A 15,165-nucleotide genomic window follows, 5' to 3' on the forward strand; every position below is an offset into this window, starting at 1 on the left:
CATGATGCTCATACTAAATTTTATTAAAATCTGTGAATTTATTCTAAAAGACAAACACACACATGGGAAATTAGCCTAGAACCATGCTGATTGTGCTTTTGTCGTGAACCGCATTTATCGTGTGACGTTCGCCCCTGGGGCTCCTCTGCCAATCATAATCCGAACCTGATGCTCGATTCTAACCCATCACTTTACATGTGGTACCTGACAGGTTCCCTGTGCTGGCAGGTTCATCTCAGCCTCTGTCTGCTTCAGATTTCTTCATGTATTAATTCTTGTTAACATGACTCTGAACCCTTACAGAGTTACCCCTTCAAATTCTAGTGGTAGTCAGTGCCCCACCCTGTTTAACAGTCAGCAACATTTTGTATTTGTTTGTTTCATATGATTCTCACTGTAAGAAATTATTATTTATTTAAGTAGCGTTTCCCATTTAATCCTGGTCTAGCGGTTAGAACGCTGGCCTTGTAATCCTGGGGTCTCGGGTTCGATTCCCGGTGGTGCTCAGATTTATAACTTGTGTTGGGCAAGGCCGTGGTCTAGGTAACACAGAGTTTTCCTCCGTGGCATCACAACAATTACTCCATTCACACACAGAAGAAGGCAATGGCAAACCACTTCTGGATCATCTGCCAAGAACGTATATGAACAGGTCCCAGTCCGAGAAGAGAAAAGGATGGAAGGATCCTGTTCATATGGACCTGTCGTCAGACAGAACACTAAATAACAATAAGATGAGGTGGTCTAGCGGTTAGAACGCTGGCCTTGTAATCCTGGGGGGTCTCGGGTTCGATTCCCGGCGGTGCCCGAATTTATAACTTGTGTTGGGCAAGGCCGTGGTCTAGGCAACACGGAGTTTTCCTCCGTGGCATCCCAACAATTACTCCATTCACACACAGAAGAAGGCAATGGCAAACCACTTCTGGATCATCTGCCAAGAACGTATATGAACAGGTCCCAGTCCGAGAAAAGGATGGAAGGATCCTGTTCATATGGAAAATAAATGGCAAAGTGTTGTGTTTTCTTTGCGGTACGGACTCAATTCTTAAAATGTTATAGGCGAGCTGCCGCTTGAAAGGGTTAGTCATGGAAATGTCCTATGTGGTGTAGCTAAATGTCGCGACTCCTGTATTTCAAAGGGCGTCAGGTTTTACTATAAATATTAACAATTCATCTACCGCCTCCACCCCCTGTGCAACGCTGAATGGTGTGCAGTACACTTTAGTATTGCCACTGAAACAACGTGTTGCGCGCTTTGAATTCCACAGATGTGTGCGGTTTTTGTTTTAAATTCAAATAACACGTGTCAGCATGGCGTATGAGCTCATCTTTCCTTTGTTTCTTCAAACAAATCAGAGTGCGGAGCGTCGTGTTGCGTTATAAGCAAATATATGCCTGGCCGATCGGATAATAAGCCGTGTTTATAATGCCAAAGTAACATGAATTTTGCGTGTGGAATTTGTAAAACATTTCTACACAAGAAGTAATTTTATATTGTTTTAATTTCCTCTTAAAAACGTACGCACGAAACATTTCGCTTCAGTAACAGGCGGTAATACTGAAGGAAATTCTGACCTCATCTCTCAATGATTTCGCTTGTTGAACAGATGCCATTAATTGGATCACAGTTCGGTGTAAGAATCTGATAGTCGCTCAGCTAGCCATGGAATTTCCCTCAGTTTAATAAATCCCATCAAACCTTCACACGGTATTTCTTTAAAATCTATTTTAATATTATCTTCCGTCTCCCAAGTGGTATCCTGTCTTTAGGTTTCTAAATAAATTTCTGTACAATTACTATCTCCCTATGCGTTCTATGTGTCCCACCCATCTCAGTTCTTCTTGATTTAATCGCTATTAGCATCTGGTGAACAGTGTAAATTATGAAATTCCCGATTTTGTGAGCTTCTCAGGACGGACACTTGCATCGCACTGATCAGGACAGGAAACGTGGAAAATCAACCCCTAGAAAGGAAGATTTTGTGACGAAGTAAGCAAATGTATGCCCGCAGTATAGCTAATTTGTGAGTCACAGTTTTATATGATTTATTACTAGACCCCCCCCCCCAAAAAAAAAAAGAAAAAAAGAAGTAAAACCCTTGAAGTTCTAGGTCCTTGAATATGTTTTGCTTTGATTGATGTTTTAGAAAATTAAACCTTTTGAACGTCAGTATTCTAAGCTGTGTGATAATCAAGACTGTTCTTAAGGTTGTACGCGACTAGAACGTGAAAGTACGTAGAAGAATTAATTCTAAATATAACGACACCCTCAGTCCATTGGCTGTAGAATAGATGTCGATACATCACTTTCTTTATTATGTTTGGTTCTTAAGTCACAACAGAAATTCAAAGTAGCCCTGATATGGTTAAGGTAGAAAATCAATGGCGAACATCGTCATATTCATTGTCAACACGAATTGTATAGTCTCTGACCAAACACATTTCCGAACCTACAATATCGTGTTCTCATAAACGGAATTTCTCAATGTGCCTTATATTTAAGAGTTTCGATAAAGTTTTACCTAGTAATTGGGCGTACATTGATAAAGCGAAAAGTAAGTGTAACGAGATCAGTTCTCTTCCTTGTGGAGTTACAGTAGACTCCCGATTATAATCCAGGGTGGATTAACCGGGGTCTATCAAAAGTTAATTTAAAAAATCTGTTGTAAAGGTTTACAAAGGAAAGAAATAATGACATTATTTAAAGTATTAACATTAATAAATTTATGCTAATTCTTTGAAATTTAGGCTACAGAACGTTGTTACTATCTGTTGGAATCATGTTCTTTAAATAGTTGGTACATTATGTATTAAATTGTATATAAAATACTTTCTGTTATTAGTAAGTCTTTAAAAATTTAAGCAGTATATGTCTAAATCAGTTTGCGTATTTGAAGCATTCGCGTATTTTAAATTCATTCTGCGGGTTATCTGGGAAAATATATTTCCCAACCAACCCGGATAATCGGGAGTCTGATGTATTCTTCATTGCAAAAGAAAGGAGTTCTTTATAAAGACATAGTTTTTTCCCCAAAGGTTCTTACTGTGTCACTACCTCAGACATAAGGAAGTTGATTGGGAGGCAGTAAGCACCTCTGAAACGTCGATAAATTTCTACGAGAATACACGGCACATTTCAGAAGACGCGTACTTACTGCCTCCATCATCAGGGCGATGGATTATTCGATTCTCAGAATAAAAAATAAAAAATTCTGTAAGGACAATTAGAATAGTTACATATGTAACGGTAACGTAGAACATTATTATTTTGCTGGAAGAACAGCAAATGTTAGATACGTTTTGTATGTAAATGCCTAATTGGAATAAAATTACATATCTCTGAGCTGAAAATTTTTGGCTAGCCACGAATATACATTATTTCTGAAATTAGGAACAAATTAGGATTCCGGCTGTAAGGAACCAGTTGGTTTTAACCAGTTTGGAATGTTTTTGTACGCTTCGTATATAGAAATCGTGGTTCAGTATTCGCGTATGGACTCGTATCGCTCCATTCCATATAAACGGAGAGGTAGGAATTCGTTAGAACAAACACGATTAGCTTCCCAGTTGCCGGTTAACTCGATACACCTATAATCGATAATGGCACTTGCTTCGGTTATATCGATAGTCAGTAACTACTTCTAATGCTGCAGTTACTTTTTATTTTCACGAACACATTCTTGGTGCTTTTATAAAAGGAAATGGAAAATATTCTTTTGGTTTCGTCATGCCTTACCGTGTGTCCTCTTGTAACACGAAGTGAGCTACTCGACCGATTTCGATCAATCTCGATATGTTACACCCACTCCAAATGTCGAGCTGTTTTGAGCTGGGTGGAGTTTGGGTAATTTTGACAGCGTCTCTACTTTCGGACTTAAATGAATATTTACGCATGCCTTTTCAGTGCACGCCTCGATCTAGCTCAAGCGAATAACACCTTATAATCCCGCCATACACGCTGGCCTTGTAATCCTGGGGTCTTGGGTTCGATTCCCGGCGGTGCCCGAATTTATAACTTGTGTTGGGCAAGGCCGTGGTCTAGGCAACACGGAGTTTTCCTCCGTGGCATCCCAACAATTACTCCATTCACACACAGAAGAAGGCAATGGCAAACCACTTCTGGATCATTTGGCAAGAACGTATATGAACAGGTCCCAGTCCGAGAAAAGGATGGAAGGATCCTGTTCATATGGACCTGTCGTCAGACAGAACACTAAATAAAATAACACCACCATAGTATCATTGGTAGTTCTCGATACCAGAGTCGTCACCGTCAGAACTTAATTTAAATTTTACCGCGTCCTACGATCCGCGAACTCGTCCAGTCAATTGTGATGGTTATTGGCTATTTGATTAGGTTGTCTCTTAAGCGGCGTTTAGTAGTTGATAGTTCAGCCATTAGCGACGGGGTATTTCAGGGTAATGGCATGAGATGGCGCTAAAAATGACGAGAATTCTGCATACGGTATATTTGACACAAAAATATCCCTTGTGTTTTCAAGACTGGCCTTCATATTATCTCGGAAGACAATTTTACATTTTAGTCTGAAATACTACGACTTCCGTTAGTTTTTATAAACTTGATTCATGAACAGTAATTGTATTTTCTCAGAGTAATGTCCATGAACGACTCAGTTCTAGAACTAATTTTGTAAGCATTATGATATGTTCTCCTGTGCCACGGGATTAGTGAGACACGGGCAGATAAAAACAGTTTGATGTGTGGAACCGCTGTTAATTTAATTAATGTCTGTGGTTACTGTAACATGAATGTTGTGTTATGTTTAATGTCAATGACAACATGTTACGGCTTCAAGGTGGGGCTCTAGGTGGAATTTAGAATGTATTTTATCCATTGCACACCATAAATAGTGTGAAATTTACATACAGTAAGACAGTCTACACACACAGCTAATACGACTATTCGAAGACAGGAAACCACAGAAAATGTCTACAGGTAGCGTCTTTAGTTATTATTATTATTTATTATTATTTATTTGACTGCAAATGGGTTTTTACCCGGTGGCAGTGGTCCTACAATAAGACACAAAACAATAAGACACAACAAAACATAAGACAACAAAAACAATAAGAAACAACAGAACAATGAGACAGAACAAAACAATAAGACAACAAAAACAATAAGAAACAACAGAACAATGAGACAGAACAAAACAATAAGACACAAAAAAACATAAGACAACAAAAACAATAAGAAACAACAGAACAATGAGACAGAACAAAACAATAACCCAAAAAAACATAAGACAACAAAAACAATAAGAAACAACAGAACAATGAGACACAACAAAACAGTAAGACAAAAAGACATAAGACACAATAAAAACAATAAGACACAACAAAACAATGAGACACCAAAAACATAAGGCACAACAAGAACAACACACCACACTCAAAATAAAACAACTCATAATATTACAAAACCATATAACCTAAAGTACATAACTTAAAAATGAACGCTATCTGACGATACTACACATCAAAAGTGGTTCTAGGGACTGAAATTTATCGGAGCATGTCCACAGGACCTAACGTGGAAACACTAATCCCCGCACAAAATGATGATTTTATTTTTTAATTCTGTGTATATTATTTCCGCGTACATTAATTGGTTCATTACTGGATATTTTTAACTTCACCGAGAAAAGCGAATGTCTGCACGAACATGGAGATGTAGTTTTTTATACAACTTCGCATTATATTTTTACATAACCCCGTCCATTACCCTGTTATTTGTGAATGTGTTTGGGGGGGCGTGTACTGCGCATTCGTGAATGTAAGGTCATAGAGGTCACCACATGAGGTCTACTTGTTATTCAAAGGGGAACTTAGTGGCTGCCTCAGATTGTGTTGATTTAATATGACAATACAGCGTCTGTTGCTTTGTTTTTAAGTAATATCGTGTAGAGTAGATTCTACTCTTAGCATACTTAATGCATGTAATAGCGAAAGCCTTCACTCGGTACTGGACGAGTACGCCGTTCATTCGATGCGAAGAAACTGAAATTAAGTTCTGACGGTGGCGACTTTGGTAGCAAGAAATACAAACGAGGCAAAGCTGGGTGTCTGAATGCGTCTGAATTCAATCGCCGTGAAGATACCTTCACATTTAGTTTGTTTTATCAGGGAACTTCATAAATGTTGCATTTTAAATGCGATTTGCGAAGATAATAATTCAATATATTGTGTTCTTTTCGACATAAAGAAGTTTGATACCCGTTAACGTTAACGGGTCGCTCGTTATTGCCTGTTTGTGTCATAATTATTATTAAAATGAACATAAAATGGACTTTAATAGATGTGTTAACCCCTTTTCATATCAGCTTTCAAGTATTCTAGATGCAGATTTTCAAATTTCAGTGCTATCTACCAAAGTGCACGGTGTAACATCTCAGAGGACAGCCATCTTCATGCTGTAGCAATTTGGAAATTCAGAACCACCAGAGCACTTGCTCATTCCTGAGATATGTTTGCTAGGATTATCTGCACGTGTCGAGGCGCCACATTGTAGCAAGTGACAAGCCATGACATGAAGGGACTAGTCTTTATAATGACATTCCAGACCATTCTAATGCCGGCTCGTGGCGTAGTAATGTTCTCCAACATATGATATGAAACAAGCTAAACAATTCCCCTGATCCAGCTGCTTTGTTTGCAGAAGGATGTATTATATAACCTTTCTATTGTTTGTTATCAGCGATCCATGATTCATGTTGCCAACTTCACACGATAAAACTTACCTGAGTTATAAAATTATTTTATTTGTAATAAAAATGTGGTTGAAATGGGATATGCAAGTTTATTGAGTTTCATGAGCTGCTTTAATGTCTTTGAGAAGGAAGACAACATAGTTTTCTTATTTGCCTCATTTTGTGAAGCTTTTGATGGACAGTTCTCTTATAACACGAAACTAAAAACATGTTCGTATTCAAGGAACAGCTAGTCAGATCTGTTATTTTAGTTATGTATGATGACGGAGGCAGTATGACCTCTGAAACGTCGGTAAACATCGACCAGACTACACAGCGCAACAACCCAGAAGACAAATCTTCATACTAATTCATCGCCCTGATGACAGAGGCAGTATGACCTCCGAAACGTTGGTAAACATCGACCAGACTACACAGCGCAACAACCCAGAAGACAAATCTTCATACTAATTCATCGCCCTGATGACAGAGGCAGTATGACCTCCGAAACGTTGGTTAACATCGACCAGACTACACAGCGCAACAACCCAGAAGACAAATCTTCATACTAATTCATCGCCCTGATGACAGAGGCAGTATGACCTCCGAAACGTTGGTAAACATCGACCAGACTACACAGCGCAACAACCCAGAAGACAAATCTTCATACTAATTCATCGCCCTGATGACAGAGGCAGTATGACCTCCGAAACGTTGGTTAACATCGACCAGACTACACAGCGCAACAACCCAGAAGACAAATCTTCATACTAATTCATCGCCCTGATGACAGAGGCAGTATGACCTCCGAAACGTTGGTTAACATCGACCAGACTACACAGCGCAACAACGCAGAAGACAAATCTTCATACTAATTCATCGCCCTGATGACAGAGGCAGTATGACCTCCGAAACGTTGGTAAACATCGACCAGACTACACAGCGCAACAACCCAGAAGACAAATCTTCATACTAATTCATCGCCCTGATGACAGAGGCAGTATGACCTCCGAAACGTTGGTTAACATCGACCAGACTACACAGCGCAACAACCCAGAAGACAGAAATCTTCAGACTCATCGCCCTGATGACGGAGGCAGTATGACCTCTGAAACGTCGGTAAACATCGACCAGACTACACAGCGCAACAACGCAGAAGACAAATCTTCATACTAATTCATCGCCCTGATGACAGAGGCAGTATGACCTCCGAAACGTTGGTAAACATCGACCAGACTACACAGCGCAACAACCCAGAAGACAAATCTTCATACTAATTCATCGCCCTGATGACAGAGGCAGTATGACCTCCGAAACGTTGGTTAACATCGACCAGACTACACAGCGCAACAACCCAGAAGACAAATCTTCATACTAATTCATCGCCCTGATGACAGAGGCAGTATGACCTCCGAAACGTTGGTAAACATCGACCAGACTACACAGCGCAACAACCCAGAAGACAAATCTTCATACTAATTCATCGCCCTGATGACAGAGGCAGTATGACCTCCGAAACGTTGGTTAACATCGACCAGACTACACAGCGCAACAACCCAGAAGACAAATCTTCATACTAATTCATCGCCCTGATGACAGAGGCAGTATGACCTCCGAAACGTTGGTTAACATCGACCAGACTACACAGCGCAACAACGCAGAAGACAAATCTTCATACTAATTCATCGCCCTGATGACAGAGGCAGTATGACCTCCGAAACGTTGGTAAACATCGACCAGACTACACAGCGCAACAACCCAGAAGACAAATCTTCATACTAATTCATCGCCCTGATGACAGAGGCAGTATGACCTCCGAAACGTTGGTTAACATCGACCAGACTACACAGCGCAACAACCCAGAAGACAGAAATCTTCAGACTCATCGCCCTGATGACGGAGGCAGTATGACCTCTGAAACGTCGGTAAACATCGACCAGACTACACAGCGCAACAACGCAGAAGACAAATCTTCATACTAATTCATCGCCCTGATGACAGAGGCAGTATGACCTCCGAAACGTTGGTAAACATCGACCAGACTACACAGCGCAACAACCCAGAAGACAAATCTTCATACTAATTCATCGCCCTGATGACAGAGGCAGTATGACCTCCGAAACGTTGGTTAACATCGACCAGACTACACAGCGCAACAACCCAGAAGACAGAAATCTTCAGACTCATCGCCCTGATGACGGAGGCAGTATGACCTCTGAAACGTTGGTTAACATCGACCAGACTACACAGCGCAACAACCCAGAAGCCAGAAATCTTCAGACTCATCGCCCTGATGACGGAGGCAGTATGACCTCTGAAACGTTGGTTAACATCGACCAGACTACACAGCGCAACAACCCAGAAGCCAGAAATCTTCATACTGACCGCTGTGAAAACCTCAAATCATACATGAGATATTATAATAAGTACTGTCTTTAATATTAAAAAGAAGACAGAAACTCAAAGCGTAAACAATCCTACACGTTTCCTATTGTTATCTAATCTAAGACAAAGTGTTTATCAGAAGGCGAATGTAAATACCGGGCAGTCACGACCAGCTGTCTGTACCTGACTCTTAGGCTTTATGGAAACCAAAAAAGTTTTAAATACCGGAATTATTCCGAACTTTCGAGAAGTTACGTCGTTTCAGTCACTGTAATACTGTGAGAAAAACTGCTACATGTAATCACTCAAACAAGTTGATAATCCAAGGGAATGTTCGTCATTCCACGGAATTATCTTCTGAATTAGTAAAAAGTAAAGTTTGTCCCATTATACGCCATGTAGGCGCTTGGGGTGAGTGGAGGTATAGCTCCTCTCTTCCTTGATCTCGGCACTAGATGGGGGTGAGTGGTCAGCATCACGCCCCGGCCGGCTTTACCCCCGTGAAAGGACCCCGGTACCCATTGTAGAGGAGGCTGGGTGGGCCCCAGAGCCGGTCTGGACGCAGAGGCTAGAGGAAAAATCCTCTGCCCCCGTCGGGTATCGAACCCCGGTCGTCCAGCTCGTAGCTAGTCACTATACTGACTGAGCTATCCCGGCTCATCTTCTGAATTAGTAATAGGCTAATTACTTTTAGATGGATTAAATTAAAATATATAATAAAATTCAGGTCAATACACAAACTTTATTTAGATGTTAAAATTTAAAATTTGCGCCATTCATCGCTACAACTATGTTACAATAGAGCGCCTTGAATGAAGGCGCTCTATTGTAACATAGTTGTAGCGATGAATGGCGCAAATTTTAAATTTTAACATCTAAATAAAGTTTGTGTATTGACCTGAATTTTATTATATATTTTAATTATAAAACACAAACATGACGCATTTAAACCTAAAAGGAATAAATTAAATGGAGACGAATAAATAAATAAATAAATACATTCATACATATACGATGTAAATATATAAACGAGTATTGCTTTAGTAATTCCATATGAGCCTCTACGTCATTATGGTAAGAAGGTAAAAGCTATAGCCCTGTTTCGAACCTTCTTTCTTATTCACATCCACGGAAGGAAGGATGGATGAATAATTTCACAGCCTCAAAGCAGGCGTTCCGCTAGCCGTTGTCATAACTTTGAATACTTCATAGCATAATAAAAAGCATGTTTCACAGTTCCTTATTTCTCGTGTCGAGATGGAAAGTAAGAAATGTGGTTGATGATCCGGAAAATGTATTATATTTTTCCTTACTCTGTGAATTCACTGTCTGCGATAATATGAAACTCGCCAATCAATAAGTTATACATAAAGAAGGCTGTGAGTTGTGATCATGTATTTCCTTCACAAGCTTCATTTTATTCAAAAGATAAGCAATGTTATGCACACGTTCTGAAAGGAAATTGATTTCCTTTCATCATAGAAATATATGGGCAGTTCAGTGCAGAAGCGACCTAAGTCATAATTTGATTGTTGTTTAAGATGCTGTTACACGAATGTATTTCGCAAATCTCGAGGACGGATTATTGCCCACACGTCCTGAAACTACATTAGGGATTCTGTAACATAACTGTGGCGCGTTCTGTAGGTCTTAATTATTCAGACAATTACAGAATATTATTGCGATGACGTTTATTTGGAAGTTACCATAATATTACCGAAGTGGTTCGAAGCATTTCTCTCTCCGCACTATTTGAAAATTTCTGAGGGTTTTAACAGACGCTTAATGATTTTTCTGACTGTTGTAATGAGGCCGAAGAACACAGATTGAGGTAGTTTCTGAAGAGGCTGCTAAGGAGAGTATTAGACTCGAGAGGGGTGGCGTGATAGGAGGCTGGATAAAACCGTGTAATGACAAGCTCCAAAGTTTGTATTCTTCGTCGATATTATCAGAATTATCAAAAGAATTAAATATAGATAAATGGGCTATGTAGCGCTCATGGGGAAGTTGGAAATGCGTAGAAAATTCTGGTTGGAAGGAAGGGAAAAGATTACTCCGGAGACCTAGGCCTATATGGGAGGATAATATTAAAACGGAACTTAGGGAAAGAGAGTTTGGTGGTGTGGTTTTAATTCATATGTCTAGTTGAGCGTACTCTTAGCTTCTCAAGTTTACTCTGTTGCGTGGAGTTTGGTTTAATCAGCTTCTTGTTAACTTTGTTTTCTTTGTATCAACAGACACAAGGCTAAACTCTTGAATACCAAAAACACCAAGCATTGTGGTTCATGTTATTGGCATGCAATTTCATAAGCTATCCAAGCATTTGCCTGATTTAGTGTGTGATGTTCAGTTGTTTATTTCTGGCAAAACTGATGATAGATTAATTGATTACAAATTTCCATAAAATAACACCCTGCAGTGATTTCGAATCGTTTCAGTTTCACGGACGGCTAAAATACCAGCGCAGTTTTCGAGGATGAGAACCCAGTCTCTCCTGTATTGTAGAGTATATACAAAATAGTTTGCAAATCTAATTATCAATGATGCGTATAAATATGTATGAAATTAACACTTTTGTGTGTTATTAAGACTCGAGGGACATCATTGACGCACACATTGAACATATGTAATTAAAAGTATGAAGAGGGATTTTGAAATAATGTGGCAGACAGGCTTCCGTCTTACTGGGGTTTAAAGCAGGCTTGCCAAAATCGAGGCCCACTTCGATGTTTCAGGCTGTCCAACTCAGATCTGTATAAATCATGACATGTTGCCTCAAATGTCCAAGTTAAGAAATGATGTTATAAATGCAGCTCAAACTAATAGAATACTGTCCACGTTTGTGTGTGTGTCTAAATTACTGACCAAATTCTCAATAATGACGCTGGATGGCAGAATGTTATATTTTTCGTGTGCTGCTACCACTAGGCAGCCTTTAGAAAAGGTTGAAATAAGAGTGCTTAGTATGACTGGAGTTCTTCATTGTTATTGTTTTTGGAAAGAAGGCAAAGAATATGGGAGCCAAAATGGAATATGCAATAAGGGATGAAGATGCAAAAGAAATCATTCCCAATTTAATTTCAACTACCCTTCCCCCCTAGAAAATGAGACTGTCATGATAAACAAGCAATATCATAATTTCACTGCAGTTATTTTAAGGATATCCCGTGCGAAAACAGAGGCAGACACTACAACCTTATTCAACGGGATTCTTCTCTTTTGGGTAATAAGGTACAAAGAGAAATTTAGGATCTCAGATAACGAGATTAAATTCATGAGACGGAACGCAGAAAGACAAGACTCCCAAAATTAATGGTGAAGTACAGAGCTACTGTAAGAAGACAACAAGGCAGACTGTTTTAAAACTGTGGCTGAATCCGGCCAACAAACGCGACATCTCCTTAAAAGCTTCGTGATGATGGCACATTCGACATAAAGGCTATTATCGAAGGGAATTTCCCTGGAGTGTGGTAATTAGACTTGTATTCCAGGGAACCTCGTTTATGAATGTAATTGTATTAATTACTTAGCTGGCTACGAATATCCAGATAGCTCGGCCAATAGAATGAATAGGTTACTGTTGGGAATTACTGGTAGAGGAAACCTACACATTCACGTAAATATACATCAGAGATGTCTAAGTTTTTTTTTCTGTCACAAGCAAAGCATCAAATCTTTTATTGATTTCCTTTTTTTTACTTTTAAAGAAGTAACTCGAAGAACGTATCTGTTTCATTTTCCTTATCTGACCCTCTGTCTAGTTTTCTTTCCAATTCTTCGCCCTTATTTTCGTTCATAATTTATTTTTCTCGTTTTCCTTCATGGTTTTATTTCTACTATCTTCCTAATTCGTAGTCTCTGTCTTCTTTCTCCATTCTGTTCGTTCTTATCCACTTCCATTTTTGTGACACTTTTTCTTGTACAATTCCACTGCGTTTTTCATCTTCAAGATAACAATCTTTTCTATTAAAATGTCTCTCAAAATTTTCATCTACCAGACCTCCCACCACAAAATGCTCTTTATTAGGTAATCAAGGAATAATAAACGTCAGATATCCTTTGTAACAAGACTGAACTAATTAACCCTGGAATATCTATGATAATTTCCTTTCCCTGAACTCTGCGATGTGACACTAATTGTGTTCCTTTTTGTACTGACCTCTCGCAAAGAATCATCGTTCTCTCCTTCACTTGACGTATGTTCAGAGGACAGATTCTTCTAGCCTGTTGATTCCTTCGTGACTAAAGTTTGTTAGATTCTGTTTTAAGGAAATCAGTGCCTGCAAACAAGTCTTTGATGTTAATCAATAAACTACTAAGGCCAATATAATTAATTAAATGTTTATGTATCTTTTGCATCTCGATAAAAATTTACAATTACCCCGATGTCACACGCATACATACGATAATGCGACTGATTCTCGGATTCTCCGCAACTAGGTGTTTTATTTTATATGCTTTACCTGAAAGAGATTGACGAGAAGCTGAGAAAAACAAACATTTTAGTCGAAGACCCTCGATATGCAGCTTGGCAAATGAAAGAGTAGATTCAAGGATAATATTAAAATGACTCTTAAATACTTACTGTGTGGGTGGACTGGATTTATGCAGGGTCACGTGAACACGATAATGGATATATTGATGAGCTAGTACTCTCCTCCACCGAGTCTGAGAACAAAATAAAACAGACGGAAGTTCTGAATATTGTTAAAGCGTATCTGTTGACACAAGTGCAGCCTAGCTATCATAATGTCATCAGTGAACTTATGCAAATTCCTCACATAGTCGGATTACAATTTGGGTACATTATTGATCGATTTATTATGTCAGTATATATTTGCCTTGAAATAATTCAGACACACAAAAACAAAAAGCCAATTACAGGCACAGGAATGAAGAATGACGGTTGTAATAGTGTTATATCATGCTGCAATTAATACACGAATAAACTGTGTTGTATTTACCTAACTCACTCTGTGGTTATTAGTTTATGTACAGAATGACAAACAGCCTTAACTATATCATGTCATGCATGGGAGGGAAAGGGATGCTGGATGCAGTCGACAGCCACAACCAATACGTGACTCCGCAGAGGGTCACTAGCGTTTGGAGGGTCTTCAGCGGGCGGTGCAGTTTCGGAGATCAAATATCTACACAAATATATTTCATAACATCGTATCATTCAACGCTAACTCTAAACACACCAGACGTTGACGTTAATGTGACAATTTAGAGATGTACAGTTCGGCAGAATTTATCATTAAAAGAAATATTTATCTAAAATATATAAAATCATGCATTCAAACAAAACTGTTTACACTTTGAAAAAAAACTTAGTGAAGACGCAATGAATATGGTTTTACTCGATAATTTGCATTTAATTTAATTACGTTTCGTATCTGCCGTCTACTGTACACCTCATTAACATTAAATCGAATATTTAATTATGAGACACTCTAGTGTTGAATGGCGTTAATTAGTTCAAGAAATACGTAACAAGGAGTAATGCTGTGTAAAGCTAATGTCAATATCTGTGCAAGTCGTATTTGTAATAGATTACGTGTAAGTTACTGATGTAGTGTTTCACATGAGTGGTGTACTAATTATCAAAGAACTGTGCAATTCAAAGAGCAGAATACTTCTTGAGAACCTGATAGTTCATCATAAATAGAGAATAAATAAATGGATATTTCTTTTACTATAAAATATTCGTGGCTGGGATTTGAATCTCCCCCCCAACTCTGTATTTTATTTCAACTCAGTGTGCATCACATTTACTCCACAACCACGAAGGGCAAGAGGATAATTCAGACTTAAGTTACAGAGTTCTAAGGAGACTGTGAACTAGTAAAATCTACCTTGGATTTTGCTTTAAAGTTTCTATTCCGTAGGCAGAACAAATGAGAAAGTGAACCTTATTAACTGAGCTGATGAAAGATAGTGAATCGTGTAATGATTTATGGCTGAACAAGGTCGCTAAGAATAAAAATTTAGAGCGAACCTCCTACATGAACACACTGCCACTGGATACAGATTTATGTCCTGAATAAAAACTTGTGACGATTTAATT

The 15,165-nt window shown here is 38.9% G+C and overlaps 1 protein-coding gene and 1 long non-coding RNA gene across 4 annotated transcripts in view; one reads left to right on the plus strand and one right to left on the minus strand.

The window, feature by feature from the left end:
* Positions 1-15,165, plus strand: part of LOC110834581 (extracellular serine/threonine protein CG31145) — a 193,505-nt gene that overhangs the window by 80,135 nt on the left and 98,205 nt on the right. The window lies entirely within an intron of this gene.
* The window catches only part of LOC110834582 (uncharacterized), a 163,861-nt gene that overhangs the window by 42,860 nt on the left and 105,836 nt on the right, over positions 1-15,165 (minus strand). Inside the window, exon 3 of the long non-coding RNA XR_015535375.1 lies at positions 13,681-13,763. This is a non-coding gene — a long non-coding RNA (uncharacterized LOC110834582). The remainder of the gene's footprint in view (positions 1-13,680; positions 13,764-15,165) is intronic.

The sequence above is a fragment of the Zootermopsis nevadensis genome, unplaced genomic scaffold (assembly GCF_977971745.1).
Source record: "Zootermopsis nevadensis isolate Lab colony 2312 unplaced genomic scaffold, Znev_1.0 Znev_ptg000016l, whole genome shotgun sequence".
Classification (NCBI taxonomy): Eukaryota; Metazoa; Arthropoda; class Insecta; order Blattodea; family Termopsidae; genus Zootermopsis; species Zootermopsis nevadensis.